Here is a 17720-nt window from a genome sequence, read left to right as displayed (position 1 = left end):
CTTCCAGGTCACTCTCTGGTGACCTTCTCTGGCCAGCCAGGAACTTGTCAGTGGATTAGTCCACTGTTGATAGAGCTCCTGTCATCCGGTGACCTCCCCAAAGCCCCTGCTCTGAATCTGAGAGACTTCTAGAGGGCATTTCTGATCTAAACCATAACAAAATCTAAAACAAAAGGCCAATCTCCTCTTCAGACTCTCCTGTGAGCCTGTGTGTTTCCTGGCGCTTGCCAAGGGTGCCCAGGTGAGCTCACCCACGGGGAAGTACAGGCTGCAGCTTCATCAATGAGCAAAGGCGTCCTGCTCAGCCCCTGCACACAGCAGCCCTGCTCCAAGACCCAACTGTGCAAACCCACGGAAAACTTGTTTCATCCAACATTTCCCACACTTACATCGCCTGGACACTTTTCCTGTGATACACAACACTGCAGCAAAATTCTACCTAGGGACTAAACTCTATCTGTACCTGAAAGTCTACCTGCATGGGTTATTGTGTGGTTCCAGGGTGTGTAGTGTGCTCACCGAAGATTGGAAAACATTGCATCTTCACGAATAACTGTTTGGCCTCAGGAACTCTTCTCTCTGTATAAAAATATGAGCACACATATGAGAGTTAAGTTACCTAAAAACGTATTTCCTATGATCCTAATATTCCGTTTCCCCATTACCTCGTGAATAAATGCCAACAGTCACAATGACATACTAAGACACAGTCTCATAATACTTAAGTCTAATTTTCATTTATTTATTTATTCATTTTTTGGTACTGGGGATCAAACTCACCACCTTGCACTTGCCAGGAAGGTGCTTTTATGCCACTGAGCTAAATCCCTGGCTCTTAAATCTAATTAAAAAAATTTTTTTTTCTACATTTTCCTGAAAATGCAAGGAACTTTCTCATTTAGTGGTGATTAAATCTGATTGGTTAATAACCCAGCCACAAATCATGCATTGTTTTCCTGTTTCAGTGCTGGCTTTCCGTCTCTCATTACGCCGAACGTGCGTGTTGGTTCAGGCTCAGTAAGGGTTTAAAGCCTGTGTTTAAGGGAAGAGGAGGCCAGAAGGAGGCCAAGGCCCAGAGCTGCTGGTGAGGTCACTGCACGGTGCGATTGAGCCAGGACCTGATTGGCCACGTCCTTCCCTGGCCAAGATGTCCTTGGAGGCTCTGGCTTGGAGCCATGCTCCGTGGGACCACCTGTTCTGGGGCTGCGTCCCTGGTGCTCGGGTCCCCTGCTGGGCAAACCCCTGTCCCACTGTGGCCAGGTCCCCTGGTTCACACCTGACTCCAGGCCGCTTCAAATCCGCTCCTGTGTCTCTGAGACTGCCCTTGGCCACATCCGAGGAGGCAACAGCCTTGTACTTTGAGCTTGCCTTGCCTTAAAACCCCACTGCCAACCAGGCCCACTGGAACTCCAGCACTCTGGGAGGCCGAGGCAGGAAGATAGCAAATTTGAATCCACTCAAGGCAACATGGTGACTTAGTGAGATGGTGCCTCAAAAATAAAAACGGGCTGAGGACATGGCACAGAGCGGAGGCCTTGGGCTCAATCCTCAGCTCCGGGGACCTCACCGCCAGCTGTTGTGCTGACCTCTCCTTGTCCGGAAGCCTAGCTGCCTGCTTGGAGTCCATCTGTCCTGCCGGCTCAGGCTCTTGGAGGCTCAGGGGTGTCTCTGCATGGCCCTTCCCCTCTCCCATTTCTTCCTCTTCCTCTTTCTCCCTCTCGCTCTTCTGCTAGCTCCTCCTCTCCGCTTCGCCTCTCCTGTCCCTCCTCTGTGGTCCTCCTTGTCCTGGCTCTCTGTGTCACTGCAGTTTGACCCAAGGCCAGGTCTTGGTATCAGCAGCACCTGGCAGTGAGAGAAGGGACCCTGGGGCCTGGGTGCCCGCATCAGAACCCACACATGTGCAGGATCTGGGGCAGTTTCTGTGAGCAGCTGGGCATCAGCGGCTGCCCCTGCCCATTCTGCCGCCCTGGCCCTGCTCCAGGTGCCTCCCCAGCCACCTCCCAGGACACTGTCTCCCAGCATCTTCTCTTCTTTGGCTGTGCTGTGGTTTCCTACAGGATCCTCTTGGGGTCTGTTTTCCTCCTCTGGAAATTCAGCCCGGCTCCTACCAGCACCCTAACCCCACCCACGGCTCAGAGAACACCCCAGGACTTCAGTCCGGGGCTTGATGACCTGCAGGACCTGTCCAGCCTCGGCCCTGCAGCTGTGTGAACAGCGGATCAGCAGGACCAATCTCCTCTCCAAGAGCTCTCTCCTGTCTGCTTTGAATGTCAGCACCTCATGTTAGGTGCAACCCTAACCCCACCCAGCTCCCACTGCACTCCAGAGCTTGAAAATTGAGAGACCCACAGGATCTCCCCACACTCCAAAGCCCCAGCCCCTCTGCTGGCTGTGCCGCCCAGCCCTGCCCTCCTCCTGGGGGCTTGGGACCCCGCCAAGCAAACGAAGCCCAGCTCCTGGGCAAGGCTCAGCCTCCCCAGTCTGTGCAGCTGCCGCCTGTCTCCCAACCTCAGTCACCAAATTCAGGGCACAGGTCAGGGAAATCAACACCCTGTCCCCTGAGATCATCCTCAGGCGTGGGAACCTAAGTGCCCACACCCACTTCTGCCTTCACCCCAGACACAGAACCACCACATCTGGGAAGGGAGGGATGGAGAGAGAGGGACAGAGGGAGGGAGAGGGAGAGGAGAGAGACAGAGACAGAGACAGAGACAGAGATAGACATACAGAGAAATAGAGACAGAAAAAGAGAAATAGAGAAATAAGGAAAAATTGAGAAATACAAAGAGAAATAGAGAAACAAAAATACAGAAATCGAAACAGAGAGAAAGAGAAACAAAACCAGAGAAAGAGAGAAACAGAGAGAAATAGAAATAGAGAGATAGGGAAAGACAGAAAGAAATAGAAATACAGAGAGAGAGAGAGAAATGGAGAAAGAGAGGAAAAGAGAAATAGAGAAGTAGAAATAGAGAAACAGGGGAGAGAGAGGGGCAGGCAGCCTTTCCCATGCTCCGTGCTAGGTTCTCTTCTAGTGCGACTCAGTGGGGTCCAGAGTGACCCGAAGCCCCATGAAGCGGGGTCCTGGAGAGCTGGGCTGCCAGGTGCTCTCAGATGCTCTGCACTGACGCAGCCAGGGACTGGGGGCAGCGGCTTCAGCCAGGCGTGAAGCCTCCTGCGTCCTGCTGTGAGGGAGCCAGGGAGCGGTGGGTGCCAGGGTGCATCTGCTGTGGGCCTTGGTTTTTGTCTTTCTGTTGCTTCTGCGCAAAGCCTGGCTTTGCTGATTTCTTGACAGAAAGCCCTCACCACGGACAGGACTGATTGGTGCTTGGCAGGGGCAGAGCTGGGAATGCAGATTGTTTGACAAAGAAGGTGGAGGAAAAGCACAGATTTCTCCTGGGGTCAGCCTGTCCTCTGTGAGGTGCGAAGCCTACGTTCACCATGTACTCTGCTGCCCAGGCTCTTCAGGACAGCCAACGATGTCACCTTCTGAGCTACTGTCTTGGCCTGGCCTTCAGTGACCAGCAGCTAGCCAAGGTGTCCTTTGCACCTGTTTTTCTAAAGCTGTGATCAGGGTTGTGACGCTCTCTACCTCGCTAGATGCCTCCTCCAGAGCAAAGGTCGCCTGGAGGAGCAGCTGCTGGGAGGAGGAGGAGGGGGAGGGAGAGACAGAGGAGGGAGAGACAGAGGAGGAGAGGACCAGGACAGGAGGAGGAAGGAAGCCCAGGCTCGCTCTAGTCCTGGCAGAGGAACGACAGAAGGGGGCGCCCTGGAGCTGACAAAATAGAAAGCACTGGGGACTCATCTGTCCTCAAACCTAGAGAAGCTAAGATCCAGTTATGCAGATAGCAGAAAAGACCCGCATGAACTATAATCCCGCACAAAGTCACCCCAAGAAGAGGGGATGCAGCAGTGTTCCTGCAGATGAGACTGCATGGAGAGGTCCGTACCAAACAGCAAGGCAGGAGCTGCAGTACTGCAAAGTGAACTAAGAGAGGCAAAGAAAATGACACTGAGGGACAGAGAGCAAGGACGTGGTATATCCAGGTGCCAGCTCTCCGGGGTGAATGCAGTCAGTGTGCAAATGTGAGCTACCAAAAGTGGGCCCAAAAGAAAATGATAGCAAATATCAACATAACGGAATTAGCAAAGCTCAATACCGTGGCGGCAGAATGCAAATGTGAAGTCACTTTAGGAATGAGATCTAGATGAGAAGAGATATACAAAGTCTTGATAACAGCTTAAAAGGAGGAAACTTTAAAAAAAAACATACAGAAAAGGATTTAAGAAAAAATGAGAGAATGTAGATGATAAAGCAGCTTCACCATATGTGACAGAATTTCCTAAAGCAGGGCAATGACATAAAGAGTGAATCTTGTAATTCAGTTGATAGTTTGCACAATAAAAAGATGTAAGTGCACACTGAAATGGACTCTGTGTTCCCAAACGTATGGAACTAGAAGGACAAAGCATTCCCACACAACTGTGTTTTTAAAGAGACCAAAGATGTCCTTTGGACATCTAGGCAATGACATGATTCAGTTCATAAGGGAAATAAGAGTCAGATTGCCTGTGGAATTTCCGAAGTGATGCTGAGTGTGACTTCTGACACAGGGAAGTAAACGCACAAGCCCCAGTACTTCATATTTCAGCAGACAATGGCCAAATGTAAAGTAGCAAACAGTTATGGGCATGTAAGCTCGCGGGGAATGTTGTTCCCAACAGCCCTGCTTTAGCAATGTTCTTGAGAAAGAGCTTCAGACAGCCAAATCAGTGTGAGGACAGGGAAGAATACACCAGAGAACTCCCAAAAATGCCACCAGCATTCCAGAAAGCCTCCACCCCTGTGTCCTGCAGCCTGAAATAGACCCCAGAGGTCATGCAAGGCCACACACAGCAACAGCAGTGACCACAAGCACCACCTGAGTGCCAGCTCCACCAGCGAGAACCTGGTCTTCTGCAGGAAGGCACAGAGCTGTGACCATTTGTGGATGGATATGGAAGCCACACCGGGAGTGCCCGCCACCCTAGAAGAAAGGGCATACCTTGTTTTGTACACACCTGACTGTGGACAGCTGCCACACACAGCCTCTTTAACAAACAGCTTGAAAGTGGTGAACTGAGGGGACTCTGTTCTTTAAAGATTTCCAGATGCTTTCAAGATGTCCTGTCCTGAAACCTTACTAGCTTTATACACCCCCAGAAGGTTTCAGAGATGGATAGAGAGGAGGTCTTGGTAGCTCTCTAATCCCTGAGATATAATAGATCCCACACTCACATCTTAAAGAACAAGAGATTTATTCTGGCTTCAGTCTGTAGAGGGCACAGTACATGGTCAGTGGGCCCATAGTGGGAGGGTCTGGCAGAGGGGAGCTGCTCACAGCATGGCAGAGAGGAAGCAGAGAGCAAAGCGAAGGACCAGGAGGGAGCTGGGCTTTCCAGGTCACACTCCATTGACTTCTCTTCTCCTACAGACCCCACCTCTCAAAGGTAGGTCAGCCGCAGGCCTCATGATCCAATTCTTCTCTCTTGGGGATATTCCTGAGATAAGCCATAGCAAGAGAAAACTTTTTTTTTTCGGTACTGGGGACTGAGCCCAGGCCCTGTGCACTGAGCAAAGCCCCAGCTCCTTTTAAATTTCTGTTTTGAGGCAGGGTTTCACTGAAATGCTTGGGTTAGGCTTACATGTGTGATCCTCCTACCTCAGCCTCCCAGGGAGCTAGGATTACATGCATGCATTGCTTATCCGGCTCCTGGGAGAAACATCTAAAGTGCACGAGCAGTCACTTCATGTGAGAAGTCCTTACAGCTGATTTTCAGGTTCTGGCAGTGAAATGAGTGTTAAGGAAAGACGTGAGCTTGAAGGAGTCTAATCCAGCTAAGTCAGACCCCCAGCATCAGGAGTGAGAACGCATCCCCCTGGCGGAGAAAGCCGCTCGCATTCACATCCGCGTGAGGTGAGGATCCCATCTATGAGGAAGAGGAGCTCACAGGATGGGACGCATACTTGGCAGGGAGCTCCTTTCTGCAGCGGGTCCTCAATGCAGTTCAAGCAGTGCTAACCCTTTGCTGGGGAAGCCCCGCGGCTTTGGGGCTGGCGGGGCCTCCACTGAAGCCTCTGCACCCGCCTGTCAGAGCAGCTCCGACCCTTGCCCCACTTGGGGTGCACAGGATGTTTGTTGATGGCCACGCCTTCCCGCTGCTCCTCCAGGCTGGCTGTGCTTGGGGCTTTGGGGCTCCGCGTGCTTCCTCCAATGCCCGCATGGTTCCTCCAGGGGTCATCCTGCCCCCCCCCCCCACCTCCCCGGTGCTGGCATGGTCCAGCCTGGGCGGGAGCTTGGGTCCTGGGCAGTCCAGGCTCCTGGACAGTGAAGTCCGCAGATGAGGAGATGTTTCCTACAGAGTGAGGCCATGGGCAGAACTGGGACGGTGGGCTCCTGGCCAAGCACTGTGGGTGGGGCTGGAAGGCTCCTGGGGATCTGGCTGGTGAGCAACCTCCCCAGAACTCTGTCCAGAGTAAAAGCCACGATTGATGAGGTTCGCCCTCCCTGCACACCCTCCCCACTAAGCCACTGTCCAGGCCCATCATGGACATGGCAGGTTAGGGTAGAAGAGGACCTGGCTCCCCAGACAGCCCTGGCGGAAGGACTGGGTACCTCTTTTGTAATTAACAGGAAGTCACTGTGTGGGCTGAGTGTCCTCTACACTGTGACATTTCTTCCCTGCTTGGAAAGAGCCTGGGATCTGAGGACTGGTCACCAAAACACCTTCCCTCTTTACTTGTGGCTGCTTTGCAGGCCGGGAGTCAGCAGCATAGATGCATGGTCACCCCACAGTCCCCAGGAGTCTCGGTTACCTTTCTCGCTTCTGAGTCAAAACACCCAACACCCAGAGTTAAAGGAGGAGACATTTATTTGGCCCTCAGTCTGCAGAATTTCAGTTCCAGGTTGGCTGGATCCAAGGCAGTGCAGCAGGGTAGAGGGTGTCACAGAAGAGAGAGTCCACAGCAGGGTGGGCGGCAGCGGCGGCGGCAGCAGCAGCAAGGAGCCTGTCCTCCCCCTCTTCTCCAGTACAATCTATTGATGACCTGACGAAGTACGCCTATTGATCAGTGCCACCCACACCCAGGGTGGGGCTCCCATCCTGTCCTCCACACCCCTAACCCCAGTGTCACACCCTCAATCCACATTCACACACCCTGCTCCAGCCAGCCTGGAAACTCCCCACTGAGAACCACATGAGGCTTGAAGGGAGCATCTAGGTTTGTACCTAGCCTTCACCCAGGGTTTTGGGCAACGTTCCCTGCCTCAAACGAAAAATACATATAAAAATAAACCAATAAAGGTAGCAGTCATGGAAGCTGGTTACCAAGAAAGCTGGTTCTGCATGAAACTAAACAATACAGTTTTTGGTAGGAGTAATTTAAAGTACTCCTTTGAAAGCAAGCAAAGTTCAAAAATAACTGGGCACATGGCCACTGCCTATAATCCCAGCTCCCCTGAGGCTGAGGCAGAAAGTCACAGTTTAAGCCAGACTAGGCAATTTAGCAAGACCTTGTCTTGAAATTAAAAAATAAGAAATAAAAAGGGTTAAGGGTATGATTTGACCTGGGTTCAATCCTTCCTAGCCAAAAAAAGAAAAAAAGTTTTCCGTCATTTAGTCCAGGAAGTAAAAATGTTTAACCAGTGTATATGAATTTAGCTATGGAATTTCCCTAGAAAGGGATTTACCTAAGTAAATGCTTGGTTTTTTACACTAAAAGCTGAGGTGTAATAAACAAGTAATATAGTACCTCATCAGTGAGTGAACTTGAAAGTCTCGGAGGTGATTTTTCAGGAAGGATTACAGGGACTGCAGAGAGGGAAGGTCCTCAGTGCAGACCTGCTGAGAGGACCTGGAAAGTCCCTGTGGCTCTGGCCTGCAGAGCACAGAAGACCTCTGAGCAGACAGTGAGTGTAAGCACCCCGAGTGGACTGGCAACTTAATTTTTAAATATTGAAATTTTATTTGTGAACCTCGTTAGTGGGCTCCACAGTACAGCAATGTGATGACCTATGTTTGATATCGAGGGAGTTGCAAACAGAAGCGAAGACATTGTTTCTCATGAACACCATGGAGAGAGGAAAGGCCTCAGGGCTGAGGGCAGGGTCAGGGTCAAAGTTGGGGTCAAGGTCAGGGTGGGGCCGGGGTTCACTGCCCCTGCTCCTTTCCGACCTCAGTGCCTTCAGCTGTCTCCAGGTTGTCACTACACTAGGGCACTCTGTGATCCTCCAGGTCTCCTCTGGTCTAAGCCTCCCAGGGTGCACTGTGATCACCTCCTGGAGCCCCCAGTGACACCCACATGAGAGCAGGTGCCACTTGGAGCTGCAAGCGGTCACCTTTGAACCCCACACCCCCTGCCACCCACTGCTGACCTCCAGGAGAGTACCCCACCTACCCTGCTTTCTAGAAACAGGGTGCCTGCCCCCGTTTCTGCCCAATGAAAGGAAGATACACAGCGTCTTTTGGGCAAGCACAAGGTCATGAGTTCGAGCCCCAATATCCCCCCACCACCACAAAAAAGGAAAACCTGCCCACAGAATGCTTGCTCTCAGGCTTTGTCTGCCATGTGCGGGCTCAGTGTCCTTCACAAAGCATCAGTAGCTGGCCCCACGCTCTCCTGGAGGCCCCAGCTGAGGCCCCTGCCACCTCATCTGACAACTGTCACCCACCGTTCCCACGGCAAGGAAGGAAGTAGGACTCAGGCTCTGGGCCCTCTGTGAACCAGGACTCAGGACTCGATAGCTTTCTCTAGGACTGCAGTGACCTCTGTCCTGGAGGTGACTCCGGGTTCATGTCACTCTTATCTCCAGGAAGGAAAACCCACCATTTCAGGGGAAACCGCAGCTGTACCCCAAAGCATGGGAGCGCAGTCCTGGTGAAACTGCTGAGCTGAGCTGAGGCTCTGCTGGCCATGGCCTCCTGACCCTCTGTCCTGTCTCCACGTTGTCCTTTCTGCCCGCTGGATGCACACTTTGCTGGCTTTGGGAGCTCAGCAGCCACATGGCCACAGCCAGCCAGGGTTTGGTTTGTGGAGGCCGGCAGCCCTCTGACCCCAGGTGAGCAGTGTCCCTGAGGGCTCCTGCAGGCCCTGCACTGTCCCTGCTGGCCCTGGAACAGTGCCAGGGGCTCAGGAGCCTCGGGTGTGGGAAATGCTCCACACTGACTGGGTTTGGCTTGATTTTCCTTTGCGGCTAAATTTTGCCTGAGACGCACAGAACAGCTGCAGAGACCGAGGCTGGGGTCTGACAGCAGCATGAGACCCTGCGGGCTGGGGCGACCGTGGCCCAGGCGCTGAGCCTGGCTTGGGACCACTGCATGTGTGTATGAGCTGCACAGTGCGAGGGGGGGCTGGTGACTCCCTGAGCCACAGCCTCCTTGGGTACCGTGCAGATTTCCATCTCTTCTCACCCAAGAAGAGAGGAAGGCCCACAAGGAGGAAGGTGTGAGGCCATCAGGGAGCCCTGGCCCCCTGACTCTGTATGACACTTGTCCTCAGTGCTTCCCCTACCATGGGCCTGCCGGCTGACTGAGGGCATCATCGCTGGTCTGCTCCGGCTGGTGTGACCTGGCCACTGGAACCCGGCCACCGCCCTCCCCAAGCCCTGGGCTCCTGCACCTTGGCCTCTGCTTGGGTTTCCTATGTGCCCACTTGTGGCTCCCAGCCAGTGCTATGGGGTCCTGTGGCTCCCATGTTCTATTGGAAGCACGGGCGTGTGACCTGTGTGCTGCAACTCCACATGCATCTTGAGACCTGAGCTGTCCCCAGGGAAGGTGGCTAAGCAGCCCTGGCTGGACAGAGGCCACTCATGCAGCTCCTGCCAAAGGACCTGGCTTCTCTGACCCCAGAGCAGGGCTTGGTGCTCCCCAGGGCAATATGTGCACAGTGGCGCAGGCATGGTTGTGCTGTGTCCACTCCCGGGCTCACACAGGTCCCTGTCTGCTCCTGTCAGGTCTGGCAGGCTTGGCACAGGGCAGACGGACAGGCACATTAAATGGCTTTAGCAACCTCTCTCCCTCAGCACATACCCCAGGGACATCACTCATGAGCTGTGCCGCTCCAGTCTATCTGGGGATGGAGTGGCTTCAGTAAACCAGGTCATAGACTATTGAATGTGCTCTGGGCAGAAGCAGGGACTCATGGACCCATTACACCATGGTGCCTCCTCACGTGTACAGAGAGTGTTTTGTTATTTTGGAACAAGGCAAACGAGAAGGAACACAAAAGTTTAAAGTTAATGGTTGAAGAAAGCAGTTTCTTTTCTTTTTTCTTTTTAACCACCTTCCTCCAAAGTTGTTCCTTTCTTTATTTAAAAGGTGAAGAAAATCCCCAGACCTTGGGATCCCTGCAGGTGTTAATCTGCAATAAAAAGAGAGGAAGCACCCAGCCTTGAGGCTCGGGAGACAGCCATAGAAGCCACTGGGAGAAACCTCCGGCTGTGGGCTGCCAGCCCGGGGGCGCTGGGCAGGGGAAATAGGAGAAAACACCCGTGGTTGCCAGGGACTGGAAAGGGGCAGGAGGAGTCATCTAGGGCAGGGACACTTTCTGCAGGAAGAGGAGGTCCCGTAGACTGTACCAGGAGACATGGAGCCATGAGGGCTGTGGATGAAGATTCTGTATCGCCATAGACTCACACCTGGCAACACAGGGGCCACTTACTTCAGCCGAGATGTCCCTAACGAGGAACAGTGCTGGTGGTACACAAAGGAGGGGAGGGTGCTCATCTGCCACTCACTGTGGAGAACCTAACCCTCTGCTAAGGATTCAGCCCCTTAGGTTTTTAGAGTGGAGGTGACCTTGGCAGCTGGGATTGTCAGGGCCCCCTAAAGGGCACCTGGGTGCTTCCTGCACGCTCTGTTCCCAGGGCACAGCTGGGGGCACAGCAGTGATGGTGGCCATCGCAGCCCCCTGACTCCCCCCCTGGGGGCTGGCCAAGCCCACTGTGAAGGTTTCATCACCCTGCTCCCTAGGGAGCCCGGTAGATTAGCCACTTTTCCATCGCTGGGACAAAATGTCTGACATCCAGGACCTAAAGGGGATTTGGGCTCATGGTTTCAGTTGTGGAGGGTGCAGCCCATGCTCCCAGGTAGACACAATCTTGGAGGGAAGCTGTTTGCTCCACGTAGACAGAGACAGAGAGAGCCAGCGAGCCACAGCCAGTATGAGGAGGGTGTTAGGGACAGGAATACACCCTTACAGGTCCCAGCCCAGGGAGCCCTTCCTCCAACCAGGGCCAACCTCAGATACACATCCAGCCGGAGAATCAGGGCGGAGTTATCTGCTCTGAGGCTCTGAGGGCCATTGTGGCCAGCTCCCCTTCCTGAGCTCCTCCTTTCAACACGGGAAGTGCAGGAAGGGGAGGCTCGCCTCTGCGGGGAGTGTGCTGCTCCACTCAGCTACCAACCTTTCCACCACCTCCTCCACATGAGCAGGGCACGGGTTTCCCTTTCACTTCAGACTCTCGGCTGAAGAGGTAAGGCGAGGTAACCAAGATGAGAGGGAGAGATGCTCTCACATCTGCGGTGGGCACCAGGCTGTGCTGGGACCCTCTCAGAACCTCTGTGGTCCTTGAGCCGCATCAGGCCCTGTCACAGGATGGGAACAGGACAGAGAATCCATCCCTCCCTTAGAGACAGGGAGAAAGGGGTGAGCTGCAAGCGTGGTGAGTGCTGTGCAGAAGGTGCCGGCGAGGCTGTACCCTGAGGCCAGCAGGGAGCTGCTGGCCAGCAGGTGAGAAGGAGAAGAGAAAAGCCACCCTGGTACCTGGGCTGGCAGCAGCTCTCCCTGTGGTCCTTCGCCAGCTGCCACCGCAGTTGGGGACAGCCATCAGCTCCTCTGCTCCTAGTAGCCAGTCTTTGCTGGCCTGGGTAGCATGCAGCCCTCCGTGGGGACTCAGACTCAGGACAGCCCCTGTAGAGTAAACCTGTGTACTGAGGTGGCCACCAATGGCCATTGGCCGTTCCAGAGCATCTTGTCGGGTCCTGTCAGAGCTGGATGTCCCCTCCCCGCGCCTAAGCCTTAGGCAGCCACAGTCCCCGAGGTTAACCCTGAGGGACTTCTGGGCTGAGGGCAAGGCCCTCTGCTGAGAGATGGGCTCCTATGTTATTGTGTATGCTCAGGACCCCAGTGTCCACAGGACTCTGCCCACACAGCAGAGAGCACAGGCCCAGGGACTGCTCATAGAGCACAGGGTTTCCCATGTTCCCAGCAGTGTGACTCTGGTGAAGGCACTGCTGATTCTGTGACCAGCAGTGAGAGGCAGCCCCCTGGCAGGGTCCCTGTCACCTCTCAGCACCGTGCGTGACCCCTCAGTCAGGAAACCGCCCTTTCCTGGACTCACCATTGGGTGTCCTCTGTGCTTCCTGATTCTTTTATTCTTTTCCAGTTTTCCTGATAGGTCAGGATAGAGCAGCCCCTGAGACTAACACAAGCTTTCATCGTGTCACTGAAGTAGCAGCAGACAAAAAAAGAAAACTCTGTTCACACAGATGGGTGTGGTGGCTCATGCTTGTAGTCCCAACTCTTGGGAGGCTGAGGCAGACCAGCCTGGGCTACAGAGTGAGCTCAAGGCCAGCCTGAGCTGCATAGTGAGACCCTGTCAGGAGAAAAAAAAAAAATTACAGCTGAGGACAGTGATGGCCTCCATGCTGGTCTGGAGAGAGTCCCCACCCACCCTGCCCCCACCCCAAGCTGAACAAAACCGATGAGGGCAGGAGCATCAGGGCTCCAGAGTTTTAGGACTGAGAAAAGGGGAAATTCTTTTGCAGCTCTGTGTGTGTGTGCACACAGTTGTGTGCCCCTGTGTTTGCAGGTATGCAGGCAAAGCCCCACCCCCCATGTGTGGTGATCCTGCTGTCACCATGTGATGTTTCTGCTCCCATCCTTGGCACTCCAGCTCAGGTAAGCACTCTACATGATGCTTAGGAAGGGACCCGAGGTGCCAGGGTCCCCTCGTGGGCACTGGGGCAGAGTTAAGCTGGGGAGCAGCTAGGGTGTCCAGGCTACCACCCAGGTCACAGGGAGCTCCCCCAGCAGAGGAGAATGGGACAGAGGAGAGGCTGTGGGTGCAGCGTGGGGTGTGCAGGCCGGGGTTAGGGTTAGGGTTTCGTAAGCATATTGTAAAGATCGCTTCCTGCATCTCTGTGCTACCAATCCTGCTCCCCTGGTTAGGAGAGGTGGTTGACTCTGCCGAAGAACTTGCCTCCCATCCCCTCACACCAGCCAGGCTGGTGTGTAGTGCTGACAGCTATCCCCTCAGCGTTTTGTGCTCCATGGAGGGCTGGTAGCTTGGGTGAACTTCTGCATGCTAATGTTAACGCAGCCAGTGCCCTAATTATTACTGTGATCTCTCATGATTCTGAAAAGAGGTTTTGTGGTTAGTGCGTCTCCTGCCAAACTGCCTAGGTTGGTGATGGTAAACCTTGCCATGGGTTCGCCACCCCTGGCCTGTGTCAGGCAGGAAACACTGTAGAAGGATGTGGAACAGCAGCAAAATACCTGGCCAAGCATCGTTCAGTACGCAGCAAAGTGTGCCAGAATCTCTATTACACTGTGGAGGGAAAATGAAGAATTATCTTTGCTGGATGGGCCTAGGAATGATTTTAGTTTTATGTTCCTTTGGATTAGGGGTTTTCTCGAATGAAAAACAATTTTTTGTGTCCAGTGGGGAAAACCATTTGGAAAAACCTTTAGCACTTGGAGTCCCCCCAGGGCTGGCCACTCTCCGGAGCGGGCTTTGCTCATGGAGCAGGAGCCTCCTTCCTCTCAGGTGGAGAGGCCTGCATTGCCACTAAGTGGGAGGCAGGAGATGGGCAGGGGCAGCAGGGCCACAGGACAAGTGCCTAGGCAGATCCCAGGATGAGGGCAAGGGATGTGGCTGGTGTCGGCCTGTTCTGAGCCCAGACTTAGCAGGGATAAGTGGAGGAGCCACCACAGGATGTCTGCCACTTAGAGGCTCACAGATTTGGGGAACCCAGGAGCAGACACTGGTGCAAGTCCCGCCCTGAGGAGGTGCTGCCTTCTGTCCCAAGGAAGGACTCAGAGCCAGTGACATGTGGCTGCATGGAGGATCCCAGCCTGACCTGACCTAGCCCTTGCACCCCTCTTTCCCAGGGGTGGACTCAGGATGGTAGGAGGACGGGGGTGCGTGGACCCTGAGCACTTGAGGCTGTGTTGCGGCTCAGCCTCTTTCTGGCTCAGCCTCAGTTTACCTGTCTGTATCATGAGGACACTGTGTGCTTCGCAGGGTGCAGCAGGGGCCTTTTGTAAGGGGCCTGGGGGATGGTGTGGACGGTCCTGCTGCTCAGACTCAAGGGGCTGCAGTGGTGCTCGGCCAGCAGGGTGAGGAGATGCAATGTCACACCCATCTGTCATCCATCTCATGGGAGGACGTCTGCTCCTCTGTCCCCCCAACCCTGGCTTTGCCTTACCACAGTGGGCATGGGTTTTCCTGTCCCAGTGCTTCTCAGCCCTTGTGGGAGCTGCTCCTTCCATCCCAGTGGACTCCAAGCCCAGGGTCTACACCACAGCCTCTATCTCTCCCACCTCCCGGGTTGAGGGATCAGGGAAGTTGGATCAGGGCAGAGCCTGGGCCCCATTACTGGTGCCGGCTGAGTCCTTTGGCACCAGAAATGAGGGTAAAGGCTCTGGGCACAGAGAAAACCAGATTGGTGGAACGTCCACTGGAAACATCTTTCCAGTCCTGGATCCCAGTCATTTAACTAAACCCCTACTTCAGGGTCACACCAACACGTCACACAATTCTTCTGGCTTTCAAATTGTTTCTCCTCAGCTGATCCTGTTCTGGATCAAAACCCTAGGCAGATCTCCAGTGTTACTTCAAAACGGCCCAGGTACAAAGAGTAGCGCTGACTACAGTAGGTGCTGCTGGGGGTTCAGGCTGGAACATTCTAGGTGGTTCCAGATGGTTCCAAGATTTTCAGATCAAAACAGCAGCCCTGCAGAGATTGCTGAAGTACTGGGCAGTGGTCTCCAGCTCGTTGGAAACAAAGTGGATGCTGCTCTTTTTACCACCCTTTGGGGGCAACACCCAGTTCGCACTGGGGTTTATTGCTTTGGAAGTTGGACAGAGCGGCATTTCAACGCTGTAAACTTCATGGCTTGGTCGAATGAAAATATCAGAAGATACAGGAGGTGCTCTCCTAGAGGATGGCTTACTTTAAGGCCACTAATGACAAGTGGTTTGTTCTGTGTATTGATTACAGTACCTTTCAGAGCCTGGGACCGCCAAACAACAAACCCCAGAAGCCTGCCCCTGTGCACCCCAAAGGCACCATGTCTCACACTGTTCCTCGGCATCTTCTGGGGTCAAAGTACACAGGGCTCCTGTCAGCGTCTTTGAGGGCCACATTCTTGTCTGTGTGAACCAGTGCACACCTCTCCTAACCCTAACCCTAACCCTAACCCTAACCCTAACCCCTTGCACCAACTGATGTGGGCTGGAAGTTGGACCTGGAGTGGGCACCATGACTGTAAATTACTGGAAAAGGTGAAAAGGTAGTTTTCTGTGAAGCTGATCCAAGACCAGTAGGTGAACCTCACAGGAGCTCAGGATGCCCCCCTGGCCAGCAAACTGTGGGCGTTGTGGGTGGTGGGCTGAGAACGATCGGATTAGCCTTTTTTTTGCTGCTTGTATGGCAAATTTGCCTTCCCAGATAGTGTCTCTCTGGTCTTCAAACTGTGGCTGCACTGCCCTTTCTTTCCATGTGCTGTAGTTCTGTTTCAAAGAGGATTTGTGCTGTAAAGCCTGAGGAGAAGTTGGACAGCAGACTGTCAGTTAACGCGCTGCTGAAGGACTTCAGCTCTCCTTTGAGGGCAGAATCCGAGGTTGTAAGAACAGAACCAAAGAAGCCACCACCATCACCAACTTTCAGGACCAGGACGGCCTCGTAAGGATCCCTGTGGTTAGGAAAAACGAGATGTTCAGCAGCATTCAAATCAAGTGGAGGACAAAGCCACCAGGGGAAAAATGACAGATTTCTCTGCTTTGTTCACAATATTATAAGGCCAGAAGACTTCTGCATGGCAGGTAATATACAGCAAATCCTTTAGTGACAAATGGGCCTGCTCCATGAACATGGGACTGCTGCGTGGATTCAGTGCAGAAGGTGTCTACTTTTCCTCATTCTAGTATTTGGGAAACAAAATTATCAAAATTAAGAAAAAAATTTGGGCTGGAGGTTTAGCTCAGCGATACAAGCACCTGCCTGGCAAGTATGAGGACATGATCTTGATCCTTGGTACATAATAAAAAAGAATTTATACATACATATATATATGTGTGTGTGTGTGTGTGTGTGTGTGTGTGTGTATGTGTGTGTAATTTTTTTTCTAACTGAAAACATGAACTATGCTTTGGGCCCACTGAGGCATTATTTAGCTGGCCACTCTGATTTAATACTTCTCCCACACTGCATAGCACCTGTATTTCTAAGGCAGTCAGTTCTCAGTACCCAGATTGTTTTGGGGGTGGCTTGTTTTGAACAGGACAGGGTTCTATCCATCCATAATAATCTTCACGTTCAACAGCCACAGCCTTGCACTCCAATCTGGTCTTTCTAACAGTGTGCGTATGAAGGTGTTGCACTTCTGCTCATAATTTCGTGGGCCTATTTAGGGCTTTGCCTTTGCCCTTAGGTAAAGTTAAAATACGTGCAGCTGCTTCCTTTACCCTGCTTCACTTTCTCCTACTCACACGGAGAGTAAAGCAAATGTTGCTTTAAAAAAAAAAAAAAAAAGAAGAAAGCACCCAAGTCCTGGTGACATGGGAATGTTTGTCCACAGTGTGTCTCATGTTTTAAAACTTGGACCCTAATTCTACCACATCTTCTACTACAAAACTCAGATGGTACTTAATGAGGTTATCGGGGGGACATGACCACCGTCATTCCAGGCTTCTACCTGACTGTGGACTGAGCCATGGTGTGGACACCGACTGGGCTCTTCCACCTCTCCTTGGGGACAAGTGTGGCCAGCATGCTGCCTTGTGGCTGTGTGGTGATTCCCCTCCTGAAAATCCCACAGCCTTGACCACCGCCTCCCATCTCTCCAGACTTTCACTTCCAGTCTGAGTCACTGATTTATCCCGAGGAATTGTGGTGCTCAGACGCAGCATCTCAGGGCCATTTGTGACCTCAGAACTATAGAGACCATCGTGTAACAGGGCTTCCTCTCACTGGCTCCTCACTGATGGTGGCTTGGGTCTACTGGGTTCCCCATGGAAACATAGCTCATGAAGACCTCGGTTGGACGCATGTACAGGGCAGCAGCCACTCACCTCTCACATTCTAGATGCCTGGCTCACACGTGTGAGGAATGAAGCTTGTTCAGCTTGCAGAGTCACAGGGGTTCTGACATGTTGGGTCCGCGCTGCACGGGAGGCATTAAACAGGTCACACACTTGACACTGATCGTCTGCATTCTCAGTGCAACTGCCTGGAGCTGCTAAGAGCTTGAGAAGGTGGTCACCTTGCTCCAGCCACCAGACTGCACAGACACGGTGCTCAGCCTCACACATCCCTGCAGCCTGTGGTTTCCTCAGCCCAGACGCACCTTGGATCTGCCTGGCGGAACCTCCCTCATTCCAGATGCAAAGCCACATCTGGTTCTGTTCATTCCACACACACTCATCTCTTCAGTACATGCAGAGACAGGTGATGGGTGC

The 17720-nt window shown here is 53.1% G+C and overlaps 1 long non-coding RNA gene across 1 annotated transcript; it reads left to right on the top strand.

The window, feature by feature from the left end:
• The first annotated feature begins 11378 nt into the window (after window positions 1-11378).
• On the top strand, window positions 11379-16324 carry LOC106025212 (uncharacterized). The gene is made up of 3 exons (XR_001198791.3): window positions 11379-11510; window positions 12849-12937; window positions 15772-16324. It is a non-coding gene; the product is annotated as an uncharacterized LOC106025212 (long non-coding RNA).
• The last annotated feature ends 1396 nt before the right edge of the window (window positions 16325-17720 follow it).

The sequence above is a fragment of the Cavia porcellus genome, unplaced genomic scaffold (assembly GCF_034190915.1).
Source record: "Cavia porcellus strain 051 isolate PalLab524CR breed Dunkin Hartley unplaced genomic scaffold, mCavPor4.1 scaffold_4, whole genome shotgun sequence".
Lineage (NCBI taxonomy): Eukaryota > Metazoa > Chordata > Mammalia > Rodentia > Caviidae > Cavia > Cavia porcellus.
The sequence above is the reverse complement of the archived record's forward strand: the minus strand, read 5'-3'. Positions and strand labels throughout refer to the sequence as shown.